Here is a 24,199-nt window from a genome sequence, read left to right as displayed (position 1 = left end):
TTTAAATGTAGATCAGCACATAGTGTCGTTTGTTGTATAGCTGGCGTTTCTTCCCTTTCCCTTTAAAGCGAATAGCCGCCTCTGCCTCCGCACGTTGGCGTGGTTGGTCGATGGTCAGACTCGAAAAGGAAAACATTGGTTCGTTCGTTCGTTCGTTCGTTCGTTCGTTCGTTCGTTCGTTCGTTCGTTCGTTCGTTCGTTCGTTAGTTCGTTCTATTCGCTTGCATTGACAATGGTCGTCTGTGGTTTCGGCTCCATTTTGTTTAATTTCGCAAAACTTTTCACGAAGGAACGATACACAGAGCTATCAGTCGCCAGGTAATGAATTGTTTCCGTTGGAGATTTCAGCAGTTATACACAAGCACACACACCCGTGGCACTGCCGGACAACTTGATCTAACTGCTGAAGCGTTGCACACCGTTTCCCTCCTCGTTCTAAAGAAAGTGATACGAAATTCAGGGAGTCGTAATCGATTCCGTGCATGGTACAGTAGTTACGAACCGCGTGCGGAGACATTTCGGAGCGGTTGAACGACCTCAGCAAGCGCGGTCAGGACCTGTGATGTCATCAATGACATCATGAGACATCATGACATCAATGACAGTGAGAGGAACGCCTTCTAAGCAGGTGCTGTCCGCCAACTTCCATTTCTTTGTTTCTTTGTTTAATAATGCCGATTACCACCGGAAATTCAACGATATCAGAACTAATCTACACTTCACCAAAAATATATCCAAGGACTGTAGACTCAGTTTTTTCGTCAATGGATGCCCGTATTACTCTTAAAGTCGGCTTCTTTCCCTCTTAAAGCGAAGATGGAACAGTGTCGTTACGCTGTCTTGAACATAGAAGAGGTGTTTCTCCAAATGAATTGAAATACCTGTGGCGGAAGACCTGCGATGTAAGTGAACTGGAACTCAAGGTGTTCAAAAGAAGCTCATCAAATGTCATCATCGTCACGTGCATAACTCAGCAATTTTTTTCTACCAGCCGATTCCGTAGGTCCTAAACATATTCAAGGGACACATGATTCGCGGTCACTATCTTAATCGATTTCTCATCGCGCCGTTTTAAAAAGCGAGCTTCACCAAAAGCACCACGGGACGCACATCGCGAGCACGAACAATCGCGGACCTTCACCTTGTGCCGTCTTCTGAAAACATATTATTTTTCAATCGCGGCCACTCCTTCTAAACCGTGAGACGCGAGACTCCATCGAGCACATCGAGACGGTTTTTCCTTTAGTCTTTTTTTCTCACTCTCTCTCTGCGCGAAAGTTTTCCCCCGCCCTTTAATTCTCAATTCTCTGGTCCGCGTTGTTTTATCTCTGCTTCTCAGCTTCTCCCAACACACGCACGCACGCACGCGAACACACACACTCGGTCGGTGTACACCTGCCAACGAACTCTTGGGGAAGGCCAACTTTACGATTTCTCCGCCGCCGTGTCGGCGCTCAGACGTTCGTTTTTGATGGAGCCCCGTGTGGCGTAAGCGTGTAATTTGTCGCGATTAGGAAGGGATGCCCGTCTCCCTTCTTCCATCTTTCCTTTTCCTTTCTCTCGTTGCACCCCTCCCCCTCCTCTCTCTCTCACTCGTTGTCCTCGCAAAGCTCGCCATGCCATCTCAGTTAGCCTTTTTCTTTTTTTTCACTCCCACCGTCGTCCGCCCTCCCCCTCGCTGCCCTACGCACCCTCTCTGCGTTTTGCGTTCCTTCAACAACTTCGTTCGGTCGTTTTGTTTTGCGAGATGATTCGGCGGCGAGCGCGAAATGCCACGACGCGCCGCGCCGACCAACTCTGACGTCTCGAGCGCCTCCTTGAGGCGCGCTTGTTTTTTTTTTTTTAGCTGTTGTTGTTGTTTCCCCGTCCTTTCCTCTTTCTTTTTTTCTAGCAGGCACCAGCAGCAGATCTCGCCCGTATATAGTGTATGCGCCACTATACACATTCGATTCCTTTCCCTCCTCTCTCACTTCGTCAACCCCCTCACCGCCATCAGTTCCTCTGTTAAATACAGGTTAGGTTCGGGTTATAACCTCCCCAAAAGGCGACCCACCCGGTTTTCTCATTGCTTCCTTTTTCTTCGTCTGTTTTCATCGGATCGGCTTCGGGCATCTCCCGCTCTACACTGCCGCGGACTCCACCACTCATTTCATTGGCAAAGCCGTTTATATACATTCTCTCCCAAACTGCATGCTCTGGAGAGAGAGGCAAGTCTCTCTCTCTCTCTATCTCTCTCTCTCTCTCTCTCTCTCTCTGTGTGTGTGTGTGGACGTATCTGCCATTTCGCCGCCCATTCCAGCCCCCATCCCCCCCCTTGCTTTTCTTATTTTCTCTCCTAGGAATGTTCTTTATTTCTGTTCCTCTCTTTGAACCGTCTCATCTTTCAATGCAACTTAAAAGAATGCAGAACGAGAATTACCGAGATGAAGCGGCAGGCGTGTACGCGCCGAGACTGGAAGATGACCGAGGACTCAAGGGAGGGCGTTTCGAGCGCTATCGCTGGCGCGGAGATCGACGGACAGCACAACAAGCCAGCAGCTTACGAAAATGCGAACTAACACAAACTAAGAATGAATTGAAAGAGAGGGAGACGAGAAGGCACGCCGAGCGCTTGTATTGTGAAAGGCTGTGGAACGAAAGAAAGCCATTGTATAAATGCAGGGAACGACTTCGCAATAGGGAGGGGTACGACGCATCGGAAGGTGTGCCGGCCGCGCCGCGGCAACGCTCTTCATTCCTAACGTGTACGGCGTGCTGATGCAGGCTCGGCGCGCGTTTGGGCCGCTGCGTCACGTGTTTCGTTGCTTCGCTTCGCTTCGTTTCGCCTGTCTCTCGGTTACTTAGATGGGAAGCTTCTTGCTTTTGTCTCTCTCTCTCGCCGTATACTTGTTAAGTCAGGTTGGCTTTAACTCCATTCGCGGTTCCTCCACGCACTTCGCTCGCGTTAGGCTAGATTAACCGGAGCCTGCAGTCGGGCTGCCCGCAGACGCGGTCATCAGCTGTACCGCACGCAGCCCCGCCAGTGATCTCCCGCGCGGCGTGATTTGCGTGGATTATCCGGTACGTGGCCTCTGAGATCACGCTACGCGCGCAACCACGGCACTCGCCGCCCGATTTCGGAGGCCACGTTCCCTGGCGCATAGTTTTTCCTTCAGAAGCTACTTGAAGGAAACTCTGCCGCCCCGGTTGTTCAACTGTACCGTGGGAACGGTGACTAACGCGTGCATTTGTCTAGTCTTTGTGCTTGCGCGGCTCGAAACATTCTTCTGGCATTATTTATCGCGCTGCGATGTCTTTCTAAATTTCCCAGCAATCGTATTTTTTTCCCCAGAGGCCTGCGGCAATAAATCCTCGCGCGTATTCCTAAACATTTGCCAATCGCTTTGTTTTTAATGCAAACATGTTGTTGTAGATGACCGATTTACAAAGTCGCAAAGCCGTTTGAAGCCACACCGACGACGGTCAAACAATTTCATGCAATTCACCACGCTTCTACGCTGGCCGGACAGCCATGTATACATGCAGTCCCCGTAGACACTAGCACAAAAGTTACCGCTAGTAATATTTTGTCGGGCAGTTTATGGTCAACGAGGCCGATACGGCGGGCGTGCTGTGAATGGGACTTCTGGTAGGAACTCGTCTTCACGGCACGTACGCAGGAGAGATGGCCACGGCGAGCGACCGCTTTCCTGCCGTGAATGAATAGCGCTGCGTGCTTCGCTATCTGCGATTGGCATTCTCGCACGCTTTCCTCGATCGCTCCTAATTTGGAGCGTAACTGGTTCCCCGGCACGAGACTCAGCTATAGTGCCGGGATCCACGACGCTATCCGGTTCACCTACACTCACTCCCGTGGGTCGCTTATGGGGAATTAGAAAGTCTACAGAGTGTCAGCAGACGTTTTGTAGACCGCTTTGACTTAAGGGTGTTCACCTATGGGTTAACTTCGATGTGTTTCTTAAAAACCGAACTTGGGGCAATCTATACGGGGTGTCCTAGCTAACCTAGCCAGGGTGTAAAAACATGACGATGCACGCTGAGGCGACGCGACCAAATGCCTGTTGCTGACTATTATTGTATGGAGTAAGTAACCCAGTTTTCTTTCTTGTTCTGCTTAATTGCATAATTAGTCAAGATCAGTTAACCAACTTCTGAAGCAACAAAATTAGGCAAGAAATTGCAATTAGAAAGTTGTAGAGCGCTTTGGAAAACGTCCGATAAAATTTTTTTTTTAATTTTTTGTCTATTAGGTATTAGTGTTTTTCCGCTTACTGCAGATGCTCGCGAAATACAAGAAAATACCACGTAACAGTGCCAAAGATACCTCGCTTGCGAAGTTGGTTAATCAATCATGACTAATTATTCAATTACGCAAAATACAAAGAATAGTGTGACTTAGTCCATACAAAAGTCAGCAACATGCATTTGGTCTCGTCGTCTTAGAGTGCATCGGCATATATTTAAATTCTGGCTGAAGTTAGCTGGGACACCCTGTATGCCGCCAGCACACTTATCGTTCACAGCTTTGCCTTCTATCATTTGGGCTGCAAGGGCCTATTTAATAGAAATCTTAAATATTAATGGAGCTAAGAAGCTTCCGTTCCCCTTACGTGCGGAAGCCGTTTGAGTCCCAGCAAATGCTATGCATGCTTTTGATTCTCTAGTGCGCAAGCCGCCATCGTCCCCTAATCTAAGCACATCTGTATATGCCTGTATATTAAGAAAGGGACCCAACAAGCATACTTCCTTGCTTTTATTGGGGTCTGCAGATTTCCGAAGGAGCAGCTATGGACATTAGCCGACAAAAAGTTCAACGTTATATATAGTTCTGAGGCTGTCTATAGAGGCTCTAATCACTCCTTGGTGAGGCCATCCGTGCGCGTGATCAAACTCACCGCGTCTTTCCCTCACCCCCCCCTCCCATCCACCCCTTCCCCTATCTCATTTTTCGATTCCCCTTTTCCCGTCACCCGGTGTACGGTGGCCAAGCAGACGCATATCTGCTTAACAACCATGCATTCTCTTTCTTTCCGCCTCCTCCTCCACTTCGAAAGAAAACCGATATAGTTTAGGCATACTGTCAAAAAAAAAATTTTTTTTTTCGAGGGGTCAGCATGCCATCGACGACCGAGCACGAACAATGATGGTGGCCTTTCGGTTTATACTGCAGCGAATACGCAAACAATGCTTTCATAGAAAATGGCGGTAATTCTTTTGTTAATAATGTACTTTTTCTATAATAGACATCTATACCTCGAGGCTTGCCTACTATTGTTCGTATAATCTATTCACGCACCTTTCTATAGAGACTGCCATAGCCCATAGGCAGTCGATAACAGGTGTACAAACGCAATTGCAGGTCGCATATCCGTAAGCGCCCCGACTGACAGCCCTGCGTTTTTCAACAAACCATTGCTTTTGTCGTGTGCTCAGAGCTTGCGTCGTGTCGCCGGGGCGGGGGGGGGGGGGGTGGAAGCAGGAAATTCTCGCAAAACGATTTCCAGTGAAATTTGCTTTGAATGTGCAACCCTACAAGGGGTGGCCGTCGCACATATCATGCACATATTGTAGGTGGCGTGATTAAACAGCTGAGAAACCAGGGGCTTTCATTTGGTTAGAATGTTTCTGATATCAGTTTTACTCGCTGTGGGAGATAAGCGGAACACTTGTGGCAGAAAGGTGGAGGTGGTGGTGGAGGTGGGTGGGAAGCGGCCGATATCTGTAAAAAGGACTTAGCTGACAAAATTAAAATGAAGCCAAACTGTAAACGCTACAGGCAGCAATTAAGCCCTGTACTCGGGTAGCGCCGAGCCGCATCCTCCAGGTCCCTCCCCCTCCCATATCCTCCTCCCCTCCTCGTAACCCAATCGGATCTCGTCCACGTCTCCTCTCGTTGCGATACTGAAACCCTCGCAGTTGGCCAATGCCGAGGCCACGTGGCGAAAAAGAGATACAGTTATTTAGTAAGTTTATCGATCGCAATTATTCGTGTGCAATGAATTCCAGGCGCACTCATATCGGCCGCTGCACACTCTCTTTTTTCTTTTTTTTTCTTCGCAAGCGTTGAAATTGCCCCCATTCCGCGAAACCTTTCGTCCACTTATCGACCCGGAGACGCGTTGGCGGGGCTGTGCGGTGACGATAAAGAAACGATAAAGTTTTCGGCTGCCAGTTTATCGCTATCGTTTAAAGTAGTTCGCGATAGGCAACTATCGATGGCAACTCGAGGGAAGATTTTAGAGCCTGTCGAAAGGGGGCGGGGGGGGGGGGGGACGACACTTCTTTTTCTTTTTTCTTCTTCTTTGCTTCCGTTGTCTTCGAAGTGCTCAGCCTTCGTAGCTGCGTCCTCAAGTGCTGCTGCTGCTGCAGCTGCTTTCGTGCCCACACGGACTAGAAGTGAGGACGATTCTAAGAATTCGCGAACACCGCGGACAGCAGCGGCGCACGGAGGCGGTTAGTCGCTGGTGAGGTTTCACCAGCTCCGGTATTTCAAAATGCGAGATAACGCTAAACGTTGAGGATCGCAAATGCAATAAAGAGATAGTGGCCGACCGGCCCGGAGAGAGAGCAAAGAAAAAAAACAGTCGAGGCCGCCGGTGCTTGACACGTGGAAATTTCGCATCGCGTACAGTAATCGCGTACAGTATCTTCCATCGCCTTCCACAATTCTCGCAATATATCCTTCGCGAAGCAAATTGGCGCGGCAGCTGTTCAGTGAAAAGCGATACGGTGTCAATTGCGTCGGGATAAGCGCTGTACGCAGGTTCGAACTGACCTTCTCTTTGATAGCGTTTGGGGAAAACCCGGCAAGAGAGGTATAGACTTGAATGCGTATAGCCAGGTTCGGCAATCTACCGGCATGCGACTCCGGATTATTAAAATGAAATAATTAAAGTGAATTGTTACGCTAAAGACTAACAGACGAAAAGAAAATGTGCAGGAACCATCGAAGATGACGACGACGTGTATTTGTTGCAGCGAGAATGTTTAGCTAGCGCTTTTTTGTTTAACCAGTGCATTAACCAGTGCATGTGTAGCGGTAGAATAGCTGCGTAGAGAGCGCATGTGTCTCAGAGTTGCAATAGTAGGCGTTCGACCTCGAACGTGCTCCCGGCAACTCGGTTGCCCAAGAGCACGCGCACTTTGCTTCGTAGCCATCTTGTAAACCAGACGGTGCAGCTCCGACCGCTGCCGAGAACCTTAAAAACGGGCGAAAGAGGCAAATACAAAAAAAAATATACAGTGACATTCCACTCTGTGAAGGTGGAAGACCAGTGAAGCTCTCTGTGTATGTGGGCCCCTCAATGGCGAACTGTCCGTTGCCGTGCGTCAAACGCCGTACGCACATATAAATGGCAGGCGAGGCCCGACTGGCCGCTCCTCCACGATGTTGAGCCTCGGGAGATGATGAGGCAGCGGGGACGTGTACATACCCGCGTATTGTTGCAAAACGCGGCACGACACCTTTTAATAACGAATCCCAGCACGTAGAACGTACGTGCACCTCATCGCACGCACTGCGCTGCTTCACCGTAGCCAAGGCGATCGAGCGTTGGTTGACGTCCCGCAGTGCAGTAATGGTTTTGAGGTCACTCATAAAACCACAAGTGGTCACACATAACACAGGCCACACAAAATCGGTTCTCCACAAACTCCCCATGAAACCTGGCCGTTGCTCCGGTTTTTCCGAGATTGCGGGATCGGGGCCACATCGACAGTTCGCTTTTTTTTTTCCCGCCTCACGGTCCTGGCAGGCAGCACGCTTACGGGACCGCCACCACGGGATAGCGGAACGAAAGGCAAGCGCTTGGAACTGTTTCGGATCCGGACTGCTGGTACGATCTGTGGGGAACTCGGCGCTGACGCCCGTGGTTGTACCTGGGTCGCAAGCCCCAAGGGTAGCGTTGGCCTGGCGGCCTGGGGTACAACTCGAAGCATCCGAAGGTCCCGGCAAAGCATGAGTCGACTGGTAACAACGAAACAACTTGTTTATTTTAACATCGCAAAGAGTTGGCGGTCAGGTTTGACCGAAGTAGAGAGACGGGAGAGCACTTCACTCAACAGAAGAAATCGGAGCCCTCTTTTTGGCGTCCGGGGGCAGCTGTTTTTATACTCTCGCAGTTGAGGGCAAGAAGGAACCCCTCAAAAGACGAGCACGTGAATGTACAATGGGCTAATGGTGACGCACACTGTCGTGGCGCTGCGCACGATCTCGTAGCACCCTGTCGTGGCGCTGCCGGTCGGACACAATGACTGTAACGAGAAGATGGTCCCTGCTTTGGCATCGCCTGTTTCGGGCACAATGACTGGAACGAGATCCCTGCTTTGGCATCGCCTGTTTCGGGCCCAATAACTGGAATGAGATCCCTGCTTTGGCATCGCCTGTTTCGGGCACAATGACTGGAATGCGAGGAGGATCCCTAGGCGGTCGCATCGCCGCAGACGCGCCTGGAAACACCTGGCGATGAGTGTTGCGGCGACGACGATCGGGCCAAAATGTCTGCCGCCCCGCCGCAGTCGCGCCGGCAAAACCACGTGTCGCAGGCGAAACGCAACAGACCGCCCCGCCGGGGGAAGGAGATCCCGATGGACAGGGGACTGCATCCGCTGTCCGGAGGGATGTCGCTCGATGATGCTCATACCCGAAGTCGGGCGTCCCTCGACGTTTCTTGAGCGCAGCGCACAGAGAAGGCCTCGTTCTCTCGTTCAGGTTCGCACGGGACACTGCAAAGTGACTTCGGGAGAGTTCACATTTTTGTTCTCGTTCCCGGCAAGCGTTAGAACTACGCTGAAAACTCAACCGCTCAGTCAGCAAGCACGGCACAACCCTCACTAAGCCCTGCCAGGCTCTTTCCCCTTTTTAGACCACTGCCTAGTTCCTTACAGCAGTCTAGCATCACTCAGAACGCGTCCACAAATTGAAAAATTGCACTAGAAAGCATATCATCACTTTGAAACACTAAACAAAAGCAATATGTTAAAAAAAAATCCTGCCTCAGGAAGAAAAACATCAGTAACAAACAATTTTGAGGCTGATTCCTACGTTAGGGGCTTCGACTTAAGCCATCGGCGTTACCGTTGAGACTCCCCTTTTTGTAACGTACCTCAAAGGAATATTGTTGTAAAGCGAGGCTCCAGCGCAGGAGGCGGCCATTTTTGGGAGAGATGGTCTGCAGCCATTGGAGAGGGCAGTGATCCGTCTCAATGATAAACCTCGAGCCGGCTAGATAGCATGACAATTTCTGAACGGCCCACACGAGACATGCACACTCTTTCTCGGTGGCGCTATACGCCTGCTCACGACTGGTCAGCTTACGACTAGCATACAGGACGGGGTGTTCTACTTCTCCATTTTCCCGTTGGCACAGTACAACGCCCATGCCTCGCTCACTAGCATCGCACTGAACAATGAACCCTTTTGTATAGTCTGGCGATCGTAGCACAGGCTGGCTTGTTAGGGCACTCTTTAGGGCGCTAAAAGCTCTTTCCTTTGTCTCGTCTCAGACGACTGTTTGAGGCTCTGTCTTTCTTAGAGCATCCGTCAGGGGAGCCGCGATATCAGAGTACCTAGGGATGTACCTCTGATAGTAGCCGGCGACACCCAAGAACGACCGAATATCGGTCTTGGTGCGCGGTTGCGGAAAGTCTCGCACAGCGGCCACTTTTATTTCAGAGGGGCGGCGACGACCCTGACCAATCACGTGACCGAGGTAGACAACCTCGGCCTGTGCTAACTGGCACTTAGGAGCCTTTACTGTCAAGCCTGCTTCGCGCAGGCGGGTTAGCACTGCCCGCAAGTGTGTCATATGCTCAGACCAGGATGCGGAGAATATCGCTACGTCGTCTAGATACGGTAAAGCGAATTCTTGCTGTCCCCGCAACACTTTATCCATGAGGCTTGAAAAACAGTATGGCGCGCTCTTCAAACCAAAACTCAACACTTTAGGACGGAATGTTCCCATTGGTGAAATGAACGCCGCATACCTACTAGCCTCTTCTGTAAGTGGAACCTGCCAATAACCCCTGACAAGATCTAGGGTGGAAATAAACTGAGCGCTACTAACTTTCTCAAGGCGCTCCTCGATGTTAGGGATCGGATAAATTTGATCCTTAGTGATGGAATTAAGCCTGCGGTAGTCGACGCAAGGACGAGGTTCCTTGCCCGGTACCTCAACTAAAATCAAAGGGGAGGTATAATCACTCTCACCTGCCTCAATAACACCGAGCTGTAGCATTTTCTTTACCTCAGCCTCCATAATATCGCTCTGGCGGGGTGACACCCGATACGCCTTGGATCGTACTGGCTCTGGGGAGGTAAGTTCTATATCATGAGTAAGTACAGAAGTCCTACCAGGCCTCTCAGAGAACAGACCTTGAAACTCTCGTAATAGCTGGTGTAGTTCGGTTTTCTGCTCAGGCGACAGCGGTGCTTTACTGATAAGGTCACTAATGACTTGACCGGTGTCTTCCCTGTTCGTCACTGAGCCTAGTCCCGGAAGCTCGACTGGAAGCTCTTCAGGAACGTTTACCATCATGCACACCACTGCTTCCCTTTGTCTATAAGGTTTGAGCAGATTACAGTGGTAAACTTGCTGTGCTTTCCGCTTTCCTGGCAGACTTACCACGTAGTTAACGTCCGACAGTTTCTGAACAATTCGTGCTGGGCCCTCCCACTGCACGTCTAGTTTGTTGTTTAGCGATGTACGCAATATCATGACCTCATCGCCCACCTCAAAACGACGGGCCCTGGCTGTCCGATCATAATAAACCTTGGCCCTCTGCTGGGCCTTTGCCATTGCTTCACCTGACAACTCCTGTGCCCTTCTTAAGCGTTCGAGGAGCTTAAGCACGTACTCCACCACGACTGGGTCGTCGCCCCTACCTTCCCATGATTCTCGAAGCATGCGAAGCGGAGATCGAAGCGAGCGACCGTACACCAGTTCAGCTGGCGAAAACCCCGTAGCCGCATGCGGCGCGGTTCTTAACGCAAACATCACCCCAGGCAAACACAGCTCCCAGTCAGTTCGATGTTCAAAACACAACGCTCTCAACACGCGCTTCATGACGGAGTGGAGCTTCTCAACGGAATTCGACTGTGGGTGGTACACTGAGCTGTGTAACAGCTTTACCCCACACCTTTCGAGAAAAGTTGTCGTCAAAGCGCTAGTAAACACTGTGCCCTGATCTGATTGGATTTCCGCAGGAAAACCAACTCGCGCAAATATGGACAGTAGTGCATTAACTATCTCAACTGAGCTGAGTTCTTTAAGCGGCACTGCTTCAGGGAACTTTGTCGCTGGGCAGATCACAGTCAAAATGTGTCTGTACCCCGTGGCTGTTACCGGCAGAGGTCCCACAGTATCAATAACGAGCCGTCTAAAAGGCTCCGTAATGATAGGTACCAATTTCAACGGCGCCCTCGATTTGTCCCCTGGTTTGCCCACCCGCTGACAAGTGTCACATGTCCTCACGAAATGGTCTGCGTCCCGAAAACACCCTGGCCAATAGTACTCTTGCAAGAGACGGTCCTTAGTTTTCTTAACTCCTAGGTGTCCGGACCACGAACCCCCATGCGACAAGCGCCACAGATCCTGACGATAGCATTGAGGCACGACCAGCTGATCGAACTCCACTCCTCTGCGGTCTAGATACTTCCGGTACAGGACTCCACCCCTTTCCACAAAACGCGCAGTTTTCCTGGCGATACCTTCTTTGACATTGCAGCGCACGTTTTCCAGGCTGCCATCCTTTTTTTGCTCGGCTATCAAAGCCGACCGGCTGACTTTTAGCAACCTATCAAGTCCGTCTGACGTAGGCGCGATGAGCAAATCAGTAGATAGCTCTTCTAACTTTCCCGTGTCGGGCATTTCCTCTCCAGTATCTGGCGCCTTCAACGCTACAGACTCAATTTTATTTAGTTCGGGCGTGCTCGGAATATCAGCTTGCTGCGCCTCTGACCCTTTTTCGTTGTTTGATAACGTCGGCCCCGCAACTACCGCCTTTGCAGCGAGCTCCCGAACCTTCGACCTGGTTAAGGCCTGAACACTAGCTTCACCAAACAAAAGCCCCTTCTCGCGCAGGAGGTGATCGGACCTGTTTGAAAATAGGTACGGGTACTGGGGTGGCAGCATAGATGACACTGCCGCCTCTGTCTCAAGCGCTCCGAAAGGTCCTTCAATAAGCACCTTTGCTACTGGCAGACACACGCTATGAGCTTCCACGGCTTGCTTGATCCACGCGCACTCGCCCGTGAACATATGGGGTTCTACGTAAGACGGGTGAACTACATCCATCGTAGCTGCGGAATCGCGAAGCACTCGGCACTCTTTCCCGTTCACGAGGAGGTCTCGCATGTAAGGCTCGAGAAGCTTCATGTTCTCGTCAGTGCTGCCTATTGAAAAAAACACAACTTTTGGTGTTGTTTCCGGACACTGCGCCGAAAAGTGACCCGGCTTCTGGCACGTATAACACAAGCGCGCTCGCCTCATCTCGAACCGCTTTCTGCGTTTGGCTGCCGCCGTCTCTTTACGTTTGGTCGGACTGCTTTCGCTCGCATCCGCACTACGCGTGTCCCCCTTTAATCTCATGGGCGTGAACTTCGGCCTCTCAAACTTCGAGCCAAATTCACCCTTTTGACCGTCCTTAGCTCCGCGAGCTCGACGCGTCACAAACTCCTCGGCTAGCTCAGCGGCTCTAGCCACCGTACAAACGTCTGGCCTATCCAAGACCCAGTATCGCACGTTCTCCGGTAACCGACTATAAAACTGTTCTAGCCCGAAACACTGCAGAACTTTATCGTGGTCACCAAACGCTTTCTCTTCTTTGAGCCACTCCTGCATGTTTGACATAAGCCTATACGCAAACTCTGTATATGACTCACTTCTGCCTTTCTCATTTTCCCGAAACTTCCGACGGAACGCCTCCGCAGACAGCCGGTACTTTTTTAGCAGACTCGATTTTACTTTGTCGAAATCCTCTGCCTCCTCTCTATCCAAGCGAGCGACTACGTCGGCCGCCTCGCCGGGTAACAAAGTGAGCAAGCGCTGTGGCCACGTTTCCCGAGAGAACCCCTGCTTCTCGCACGTTCGCTCAAAGTTAACCAGGAACAAACCAATGTCCTCTCCAAGCTTAAACGGCCGCATCAGGTCAGTCATTTTGAACAATACGCGTTCTCCTGCACCGTGTGCCTGACTTCCATTACGAGCGCGTTCCATCTCTACCTCAAGACGCTTCATTTCCAAAGCGTGTTCGCGCTCTTCTTTTTCTTTCTGCTCTTTAAGTTCGCGCTCCTGTTTCTCTTTTTGCTCTTTAAGTTCGCGCTCATATTTCTCTTTTTGCTCTTTAAGTTCGCGCTCCTGTCTTTTTGACCTCTCCTCAATAGTCTCAAGGCATTCCGACAGCTCGTCATCCTCAGCCTCTAACTCAAGAATAGCCTTTATCAGTTCCGGTTTCCTGAGTTTGTCCGAGACATCCAGACCCAACTCTCTTGCAAGCTCCAACAATTTCGGTTTGCGCAACGACTTCAAATCCATGGCGGCTCTGAATGCTGCTTTCTCTACTGCTTACTATTGTCTTGCCGCAAACTAACCCGGCAGCAACGACAACCACAATTACCAGCTCTGTTTCTAACACTAACAAAAGCCTGGCAAAGCTCAGAAGAAGAAAGTCCCGCACTCACCAAACCTCGCAGGCAGGAATTCCGCGCAGTCGTTCCGCTGCAGGCAACCAGTCGTCACACAGGGCTCGTTGCACTGCTCCCGGATCGTCGTTGAGCTGCTCAGCATACAGTCAACTGCATCTCTTCGCTGCTGGCCTCCGTTGTCGCGATCTCGCCGCTGGCAGACAGTTGTTTGAAGTCGTAGGCGATCCCACCGCTGCCACCAGATGTTTCGGATCCGGACTGCTGGTACGATCTGTGGGGAACTCGGCGCTGACGCCCGTGGTTGTACCTGGGTCGCAAGCCCCAAGGGTAGCGTTGGCCTGGCGGCCTGGGGTACAACTCGAAGCATCCGAAGGTCCCGGCAAAGCATGAGTCGACTGGTAACAACGAAACAACTTGTTTATTTTAACATCGCAAAGAGTTGGCGGTCAGGTTTGACCGAAGTAGAGAGACGGGAGAGCACTTCACTCAACAGAAGAAATCGGAGCCCTCTTTTTGGCGTCCGGGGGCAGCTGTTTTTATACTCTCGCAGTTGAGGGCAAGAAGGAACCCCTCAAAAGACGAGCACGTGAATGTACAATGGGCTAATGGTGACGCACACTGTCGTGGCGCTGCGCACGATCTCGTAGCACCCTGTCGTGGCGCTGCCGGTCGGACACAATGACTGTAACGAGAAGATGGTCCCTGCTTTGGCATCGCCTGTTTCGGGCACAATGACTGGAACGAGATCCCTGCTTTGGCATCGCCTGTTTCGGGCCCAATAACTGGAATGAGATCCCTGCTTTGGCATCGCCTGTTTCGGGCACAATGACTGGAATGCGAGGAGGATCCCTAGGCGGTCGCATCGCCGCAGACGCGCCTGGAAACACCTGGCGATGAGTGTTGCGGCGACGACGATCGGGCCAAAATGTCTGCCGCCCCGCCGCAGTCGCGCCGGCAAAACCACGTGTCGCAGGCGAAACGCAACAGAACGCCGACAATGAGAGGGCGGCGCGAACGTAGACATGGCCGACGCAAGCCAAACTGTAGTGTCTGCTTTTATCAGCTTAATGCCTGTTGCGGGTTGTATTTGACCCTAAGATATTAAACTTACGTTTGCAAGTTGGCGGAGTGCTTAAAGCCTGCTTCGCCTCCGCCGCCATCCGGTATTTGACTATCTTCGGGATCGGCCCACGTTTGGGGAGAAATTCTCCATCTACGCGGCTCGATAGACGCGCGAAATTTTTCAGTGCTTACTCTCTCCCTTTCTTCCTCTTTCTATTCCCCTTTCCCCCACCCCTAGTGTAGGGTAGCAAACCGGATGCTGTTCTGGTTGACCTCCCTGCCTTTCCTCTCCTTGTTTTCTCTCTTCCCCAGAACCTAGCCACATATGCAGCTTCGCTGGAAAAAGGTCTCCCGTGAGAAATGCTATTCCGCAGACACGGCAGCCCGCTTGGACCTTCCCAGCGGGAACGCGTGTAAACGTCTCGCGGGAAGGTCGCGCTACAACCAGTTCCGGCGTCGTTCAGGCATAACTGCGTCTTCGTTATCGCGGCTGCCCACCGCGTTAACAGCGCCGTAACCTGAAACAATACGCATTCGCAGCCCATTCTTCCCAAATCACCCCCGAAACTACGCATACAAACACGCTCACCACCCGACGGGTCCAGTTGTCGCGCTTCGACGGCTGTGCCGCCTCGGGCGACGTACGCGCTCGCTGTGTGTAGGACGCGGCTACATTGAATACACCCACTGCGCGCAGCAGGCAATGACACTTGCGTCGGTATTTTTTTTTTTTAGGGGGGGGGGGGGTGGCGCTCCTCCGGAGGGGACAGACACGCGACGAAATGAACGCCTCGCAATTGTCGCTGGGCCACTTTATGCCGCTTTCTTTCTTGAGAGGCCCCGAGCCGAAGGAAACTGCCCGTGTATAGCCTCAGGGTCCCTCATTTTTTTTCGGAGGAATTCAGCCACGATTTGTATAAGGAGCTGTATATAATGGAGGAAAGGAGTCAAGTGAACGGAGGGCTCAGGGGTTACAAGAAGGAGCAGAAACGGAACGAAGCACATCTCAGTGTGGCATTTGGAAGAGTACTATTCAACAGGGCGCGTTGAGAGGGTAAGAGTGGAGGAGAGGTCAGTAGGGAGTACGAAGGGGGGGTCTTCGAGTTTGGCCCCGAGAGAACGGAACACACACACACACACGTACACAAACTCGCGCGAGTTTGTGCCTTCTCTTGCCTCTGAAAACGCGCCGCCGTCGCCGTCCCGCTCGCTTTGCTGCAACCCGTAATCGGCGGCAATTAACGTCGCGAGCACAACCCTTTCGGTGCCGACTGTGCGTACGCCGAACACGAGCAAGGGCTTCTCCTGTACTCTACACTCCTTCCATCCTCCCGCACCCTGGCCGGCGTCTCGGATTCTCTGCTGCGTTTCTGCTTCTTCTCTGCTGCTGTCTTTCCTTTTTCTTTTCGTGCGTTCGTGCGTCTCTTGCGCGTACTGGTCGTCCTTGCCCGGGCGTTTAGATTCGTAATCCGTTCCCTTCTCTGACCCCGCCACCACCGACTGCTTTCTGTCTGCTGTTGCTTCTGCCAGCAGTGTTAGCCTCCGCGTTGCTTGCCTCTGGCGTGCACAAGGCATCGTTCTTTTCTCTCTCTCTTTCTCCGTTCACTCCTCCTCATCCTCCCCCTTTTTCTTTAACGAGAGCTTCACCTCGTTCGTTGAGCTCTTGGTTCGTTCGTAGAGCGAACGATGACACCGCCCGTGGCGGCAGCAGCAATCGCTTCCTCGAAATCGCTGCGATTTTTTTTTTCTTCGCTCATTAGTCTTTTCCCTCAATGTTTGACTTCATCACAGTTTGTTTTCGCCCTGACACGTGCGCTCTGGTCGGCAGCGTTTTTAGACAAGGAACCGTCCGTCACAGAAACGCATAGGTCGTTGTCTCGTCTACAGATTCGCGAACTGCTATGGAGTGCTTCCACGCAACAACTTTTGCACACGAAGTCTGTGGTGGCGATGTGACGTCCCAAAGCGACACTTGGGCTATGAGAGGCGCTTCAGATTAACCACGGGTAGGGTTAACCGGGGATGTGTTAATCGTATCTCCGAAGCAAGGTACACGAGCGCTCCTGCTTTTCGCCCTTCATCGGAATGCCCCCGACGTGGTCGGAAACCGAACCCGCGACCTCGAGCTGAGAAGCAGAACGAAGCATTCACTGTGCTACAGCAGCGCCTTACGGGTTATAGCCTCGGGTTATGGATATATTGCTTTAAACCACCATCTGTAAACTTCCAGGACCAGCTATATGCGAGCATCCGGATGAGGGTGGGCAGGTCTTACGCGAAGAGTCCTTGCTGTCCGGTGCGAAGAGGAACACGATGCAGGGAGTATCGGTATAAATAAATAGAATTATCGGGGACGCCGGTACCATGCAGTCAGTGTAGACATGTTTTACGTGGGCGCTATACAGCGCCACCACGATATATTTACACAGTTCCCGCGCCCTCCGCTGCCGTCGCAAGACGTTCGCCTGAACCACAAACGTAAGCCGATTATAATCGTTTATAATCGGCCTCATTAATTCGGTGCCATTAAGCCTCTAGCTTCCGATATTTATAATAATCCCTGCGGGAACGACGTTACCATTAAACGTGGCGGATTGGGCCAGCTCGTGACTTTCTATGGTGCGTGCGTAACAACGCAAATGCTAGGTATGCAGCGAGCGCACCGTTTGTGCTCGTCACGTAGTCCTGTTGCGTTGCTACCATTTGTTGTCACCCACGCGCCTGTTTTCTTTCCTTTTCTTTTGTTACCCTATCCGGTCCCAAGCTGCGTTTTTGTGATGCCATGACACACCAACTATTCAGGCCTCACACCCTGTAGCGTTTGCGTTGTTAGCCAAGTTAACATTGGAGAGCTTTAGGTTTAGGGGACGCAAGCGGCTTGCGTACGCAATAACTAGGGGCGGCGGTACTGCGCATGCGCAGATCCAGATGTAGGGGTCCGCGCATGCGCAGTACCGTGACCCCTAGTTCTTGCGCACGCAAGCCGCTTGCGTTCCCTAATCTAAAGCTCTCTTTTAAGTGAGGTTCTAGCTGGCGCTTGGGAACGGATGCATCTTCGGACCAGCGCGAAGGAACTGGAAATAGACAACCAAGCGCTAGTCCTGTCTTCCGCGTCCCTTGTTCGTCTTCGCGCTGCTTCTAAGATGCGCTGTGAGTATAGACGACGCCGCATGTTTCCTTTCGGACCGGCAGAAGTTGCTCCCTCGCGAAAAATGCGCTATATACTGCGGGTGGGCGCCATTGGCGAGTGTTTACAAAAAGACTGCTTCCGTCATAAACGAAAAAAAAAAATCGAAAAGGTGCCACGCCTCCGAAGAGAAAAACGGCTACGCGCACAGCATCAATTAGACGACTCCGCGCGAAGAAAACCTTGTCGGGGTAAACGGCAAAGCCGGGAGGAGGGTGACCGTAGAAGGAGAAAGAACAAATCTAAATTGGAAAGAGGACACAAGTGCGCAGGCGGCCAGCGCACATGCGCAACCACTACACCCCCCCCCCCCCCTCCCCGACACACACACACTCTCTCTCCCTTGTCTCTAATTCTAGGCTGGTTTTGAAACAAGAACGAAAAGAAGTGAAGAAAGCACGGTTCGCCCCCATTTGGACGGCGCGCGGTTGCTTTACCGATTGTCTCGCAGTATTTTGCCCCGACGCTCCATGTGCTCGTTTGTAGCCACTTTCATCCGGCCATTTCTCACTTTCCCTCGTCTTCTAAATGATGCCTTCCTTTTTTTTAACTATTTTGTTTTGCCGTAGTTTAAGAAAGGCTTCGACACGGTACGTTCTTCCGACTCGTCCGACTGAAGGCGTCGTCGTGGGCCACTCCCCCCCCCCACCCCTCCCCCCCAAGCAAACACACGTTTCTGAGAGAAACGAAAAGGAACGAAGCGAGACGTTTAGGCGAGGCGAGCCAAGCGAGAGAGGCGTTGTGTGATGGATCAGGAATGGAGGTGCTTGTAGGCCTATCGATTACACTTTTCGGACGACGCGCAGTCGGATTAATTGGCGGGGGCAGGACGAAAAAGCCTAGAGGAGGTGCTGGAGGGGAGGGGGGGGGGGGGGAAGTCGGCAATGCGAAATGCGAACTAGCGGGCAGAAACAAGTCGGTATCTTCTACCCAGCGACGATTACGTCCTACAGACGGACCTCCCTCGGGCGGCAACGCTCCCGAAACGAACCAGAAAGACAAAGAGAACGAATAAAAAAAGAACAAAATAAGGTAGTGGACCGGAGGAACTACACGAAAAACTATACCAACAAGCGCGCGCACGAGAGGTGCATACCTACAAACCCTTCGCGCGCTCTCTCTCTCCCTCTCTTTCTCAATTCGCATCCTTTTATTCCTTCCTCGCCATTCTCGACTCGAGGGGAGAAAACGACTCCCGAGTTCCATTTGTTTTGGGGCGCTGCCCGTCGAGTTATCGCAGCGTTGCGCCGCTGATTCGCGAGTTCTTTCTTTAACTCGGCGCTTCTTGTGAGGCTGGTTTTGTACTCGCTTGTCTTCAGCCTTTTTTTTCTCTCCCTTCCACGGGACAACCGAAACGATAAGAGCTGAGCAAGGGTATCGGAAATAGGTGAGGGGGTGCAGAAAAGGATAGGCTATTCGCTAATTTGCACACTTGGCTACAAAGAAAGTGAGAAGGATGAAAATAGGAGCTAGAGAAGAGAAGGATGATAGGTGTGTGAGGCAGTGCGCGCTTTCCCTCTCTCTCTCTCTTTCTCTCTCTCTCTCTCAACGGCGCCAAGTTCTCCGGCAAATCAAAAACGAATCCACCAAGAGAGGAGTCGAGCCCCTGTACGGTACGCGGCGGACCACCAACGCAAACAAGAAAAAGAAACAAACACACACACACCCGTGCGAGGTCTGTGAACTGTGCTTCAACAGCTACGTACCACTCCAACTGTGCCGCAGAGGCATTCTGCGCTCTTTCCGTCTGTCTGTGCGTAAGTTTTCAGAGAGAGAGGGAATGATGAAAACATGGAGAGAGAGAGAGACAGAAAGAGAGAGAGGAAACAGCGAGCCGAGGCGAAGAGGAATCACAGTCGGCGGCGAAGGCGCGCGGGTCAAATTTAATGCGCCACTTGAATATGAGTAATAACTTTAATTGCGTGCCGGTCGCGGCGGCCGACGTCGGGGGGTCTGTATCTCTCCGTTTCTCTCTCTTTGACTCGGTCCGCGGTGTGTGTGTGTGTTTTCCGAGCGGGCGCAACAGTGACCAGAGCGGAGGAGGGCTATGGCAAGAGCAACCCGAGCGGTGCGTACACTGAGAAGGAGCAGGTTGGAGAGCTACACGAAACGGAGATCCTGGAGGTACAAGATCGTTTCTACTCGTACATCTGAACGCGTAAATCGTACCCCCCCCCCTACCCCCCTTCCAATCTTTCCTCCGTCTCTGTTTCTTCTAACTGGCCAGCAAGGAGAAACGTCTGGCGTATGACTGAAGATGCGCATGATTACGATTCGCGAGCGTTGCTGCGCGGATTGGGGCCCCCACGTGCGTGCATGAATGCCGAGCGCGCTATTTGGTGGACCGACCCGGCGAAGCTATGGCTGGCTTATAGAAAGAGAGAGAGGACAGCTAAAGAGCTGCTCGAATGCAGCTATAAGAACATGACAAAGAGGCCATGTTTCTGGTTCTGCGTTTTGCTTTCTCCTTCCATCTTGTAGCATTAAGGCATTGCAATCAAGAACATAACGCACGCGGCGCGCGTAGCCTGGCAATTTTCTTTTTCCTTGTGGAGGCGCATTAGGCATCTATTTTGCGCCCCGAGAAGGGTGCGTATTGGTCGCGGGATCGAGGCCTGTCGTGTTCCAGCAGCGCGGCCCTTCGCCGGAGCGAGCTCTCGAAGTAAGGCGATGCCGATGGGGTACTACTGTAGTTTGCACTTTATCACCTGAACGCTTCCCGAGAGAGAAAAAAAAAATGCCAGCCTCTTCGTGATTGATAGCTAGAGGCCAAACGCTCAATTGGGCTTTTATGCAGATTGAGCTAAATGTCTCTTCCGCTGTGTGGGAACCTCCGTGTCGTTCATTGAGACCTCCTCGACCTTGAATCATTTGAACAGAGGTTCATGAACACTGCTTACAGCACTATGAATGCGACCTGGTTAGAATGTAGGGCTAATTTCAGGTTTGTACATTCACACTCAGCCGTAAAGAAGTATCCTCTTTTGAGTTTTCAACTTTACGCGTATTCCATTAGCCACGTGATCGCTTCCCCGGGGACGATGCACGCATCCCTTGAGTAGGGGAACGCTCGACAGGCTACCATGATTGCGCGCACAGAATACCCTAGAAACGGCCACACCTATCGTCAGCACAGAAAATGGTGTGCCTCCTTTGGGCACAACTGCCTGTGAAAACGACTGTGCACTTTACCTTGTCTCAGATTCCGCGCCGTGGACTTTGCTCACTCTAATGGTGTACCTTCTCTGCTCCTCTGCGTTTTACCTCTTTCCTAGTGCGGAGTAGCAAACCGGAAATTGTCACGCGGTTAGCTTTCTTGCCCTTTCCTTTCATTCCCCTCTCCCTCTATAGAGACGAAGAAACGTACTGGTACGTTTCGCTCGATTCGTCGACGAGCAAATGGCGGAACCCGAAAAAGCCGTCGGCAACGTTGCGCTGAACTTTCGTCAAAGCTCTGAGGCTGATAAGCAACTTCGGGCTCGATAAGGTCTTGGACGCGAGAATGCCTGGGAACGCTGATGGCACCACTTCTGCTGTCATCTAGCCCGGCCGATACAGTTGGATTTTGGGCGGGCGCAGCACAACCAAACTAATGACGCAGGACAACGGACGCACACCGCCGTAGCACGCAGTTAAAGGCGCGGACGAGGTAACGATTCCATTCCAGCGGGACATTCCTTTTTCAGCAGACGTTTGGGCGAGTTGGTAAGACATATTTGAAACAGAACAGCGCAGTTTTCACGGAGACAAGCAGGGAAAAACGACATGGACCAGCGCTGTCCGTGTCACGGACAGCGTTCGTCCGTATCGTTTCTCACTGCGCGTCCCCGTCAAAACCGTGCTGTTCTGTTTCAAGTTCCTTTTTCGCAACTTCCTCAGTGGTCTGCGCGGTGCTTCGCCTGTGTACCTCATCACCGGGATCAGTAAATTGAGAACGGTAGATAACGGGAAAGCAACAGGATCAAGGAAGACGAATTTTTACCTGCAACGAGTTGGCATAGCTGCAGTGTCTGCGACTATTCAATTCTCTTAAACCTTCTTCTCGAGATAGGACTGTGTTAAGCCTCCTACTTCTCGAGATATGACTGTCTTAAACCTCACAAACTTCGGGAATTCGACGAAACAACGCGAAGATCGGGCGTATAGGCATTTCGCTACCGCCACGTGGCCCGACTGGATCAAGTGGAACTCTTCTCCTTTTTTGAGAGCGCTCCCATACGGTGAGCTCATATGTCGACCTTCGTCACCGGGGAAACAGCCATTCGCTCGTGTACACGTATAGTGCAGCTTCCTTCCCCACTCCGTATACTCGACTATGATAACGCTTTGACCCACATGAAAAGAGTTTGTTCCACTTCTTACTTTCCATGCTCTCCACGAGAACACGTCTGCCCCCTCTCCGAAAACTGCGCCCCCCCTCTCGCCTCTCTACGCCCTCCCAACTTTCTTTTATCTTGCGCCAGTAAACAAGGCCGCGAGCTCTCAACTGCTCGTCGATATGTGTGCGACAGCTTGCCTGTGCCATGGCGAGGGCTGAATCCCGTTTTGAAACCTCTCTGACGTCAGAGGCCGTGACGGAAACACCTGTCCGCGTGGGGACCTGAATGAGTTATGACAATAAACGAAATTCGCTGATAGCGATGGCTCCCTTCATTCATTCATTCCTTAATTCATCCCCCGTCTTTTTCTCTCTATCTCGGTGTGTCCTTTCATTGCTTCCTTCAGTGCAGAGGCATGTTTCACTTAGTTCTCGCGTTGACCTCCCATCACACCTTGTGGCCGAAATTGCGTCATTACAGGCAGACATACATTTATATCGTAGATGTGGGCTTTATAAAGGTATTTAAAAGGGACATTAAGATAACCTGTATTCGTGGTTTATGCCTCTGCAATATCAAAACGGTCACTCTTTCCGTTAGACGGGGCTTGTTAAGGCAGAACCAATGGCGGTCGTCGACGCCACGCTGTAGTTCCCCGCGCTACAAATCACCGCGACGTCACCGACTTTGAAGGCGCCAACTCTGCCCCGGTTTATAGGTTACCGGTTAGGAAGGACTGCGTCCCATTCTAAAAGGGCAGGAGACTCAACAAGTTCTGATAACTCTTCCTGTGCCAATCTGCCTTCTTTTAATGTCCGATTAGGCTGTTCCTTATCGCTCCCCACCTGTAGCACCACCTGGTCTTCGGCGTATCCACAAAAGAAGCAAGTAGAAAAGAGAGTGGGAAACAACCACTTCCTCTGTCCGCGTTATGTAGAAATTGCGTCGGTTGGCACTCGCGCGCCCTGGTGCTTGTAAACTTATCTCACGTGATTGCGCAAGCACCTAAGGAAACCATATGCGCAGGAAACCATGTGCGGACGTTCTAGTGGACAAAGTGCAATCGATAAGTCTACCTTGCCGCCCCCCCCCCCCCCTCCCCACTTGCCCACTGCGCGTACTGCAAAACACTTTACGTCCACGCCGGGTTTTATTAGTTGCACGCGACGTTCTAACCTTTGACGCTGTCTCCACTCAACAGGCATTGAAGCAAAGGTCGGGAGTTGGAGAGACGAAATTGGAAAGCCGGCAAATTTGTGTAGCGTAGGTGCAACGGTCAAATGCAGCCAATAACATTTTGCTGATAACGACATCCTTTATGAGTTCGTTCGTGTGCCCGCAAACTTATCGGCCTTTTCTGTCCTTTTATATGCCATAGCAAGTTATACGTGTTTGCAGCAGTTGATGAAGCGTCTTGTCTGAAGTATTTTGTGTGTCATATGTGCCTCTGGGACGTAACTTCGGATAGGCAGCAATAATGAGTGTTAGCGCTTTTTTCTGTCGACTTGTCTGATAGATCTGGCATGTCGTACTCGCAATCAGAAAAAAAAATCAGAAATAAAAACGATGGAGGACGTTTAAGCTTTGCCTTTAAGAGTGGAATGCGATAGCATTCGTAGATCCCTGACTGTCTTTCAAGCTTCCCGGTAACTCTAGCATATGTAAGCGTAATGTTCACCGGGAAACGCTGGCCGCGAACACTCTGCACGAAGGCGGGCTTTCCGGTAGAAACGCGGCCTCTTGCATTGCCCGCGATGCGGCGCAGACGAGCGCCATCTGGAGGTATTGCATGGAACAGGGCGCGCCGCTCTTGGTCGCCATGACCCTCGGGTGCTGGCGCGCAATATGGCGGACGCCGTGGCTGGTTTACGAATGGTGAAACACTGGAAAGTGGTTTCGTTGAGTTTTCGCGAAACAGAATTATGTTTTCTCGCATAGTCCCCCCCCCCCCCCACCCAAATTACAATCCGTCACTATCATATCTGTAGG

At 51.6% G+C, this 24,199-nt stretch overlaps 1 protein-coding gene and 1 pseudogene across 2 annotated transcripts in view; one reads left to right on the top strand and one right to left on the bottom strand.

Annotated features, from left to right (window-relative positions):
* LOC142560413 (uncharacterized) overlaps positions 1-24,199 on the bottom strand; it is a 235,936-nt gene that overhangs the window by 35,047 nt on the left and 176,690 nt on the right. The window lies entirely within an intron of this gene.
* On the top strand, positions 14,665-14,835 carry LOC142562624 (U2 spliceosomal RNA; annotated as a pseudogene).

This window comes from Dermacentor variabilis, chromosome 10 (genome assembly GCF_050947875.1).
Source record: "Dermacentor variabilis isolate Ectoservices chromosome 10, ASM5094787v1, whole genome shotgun sequence".
Classification (NCBI taxonomy): Eukaryota; Metazoa; Arthropoda; class Arachnida; order Ixodida; family Ixodidae; genus Dermacentor; species Dermacentor variabilis.
Note: the sequence above shows the minus strand (reverse complement) of the source record. Positions and strands in the feature narration are given on the sequence as shown.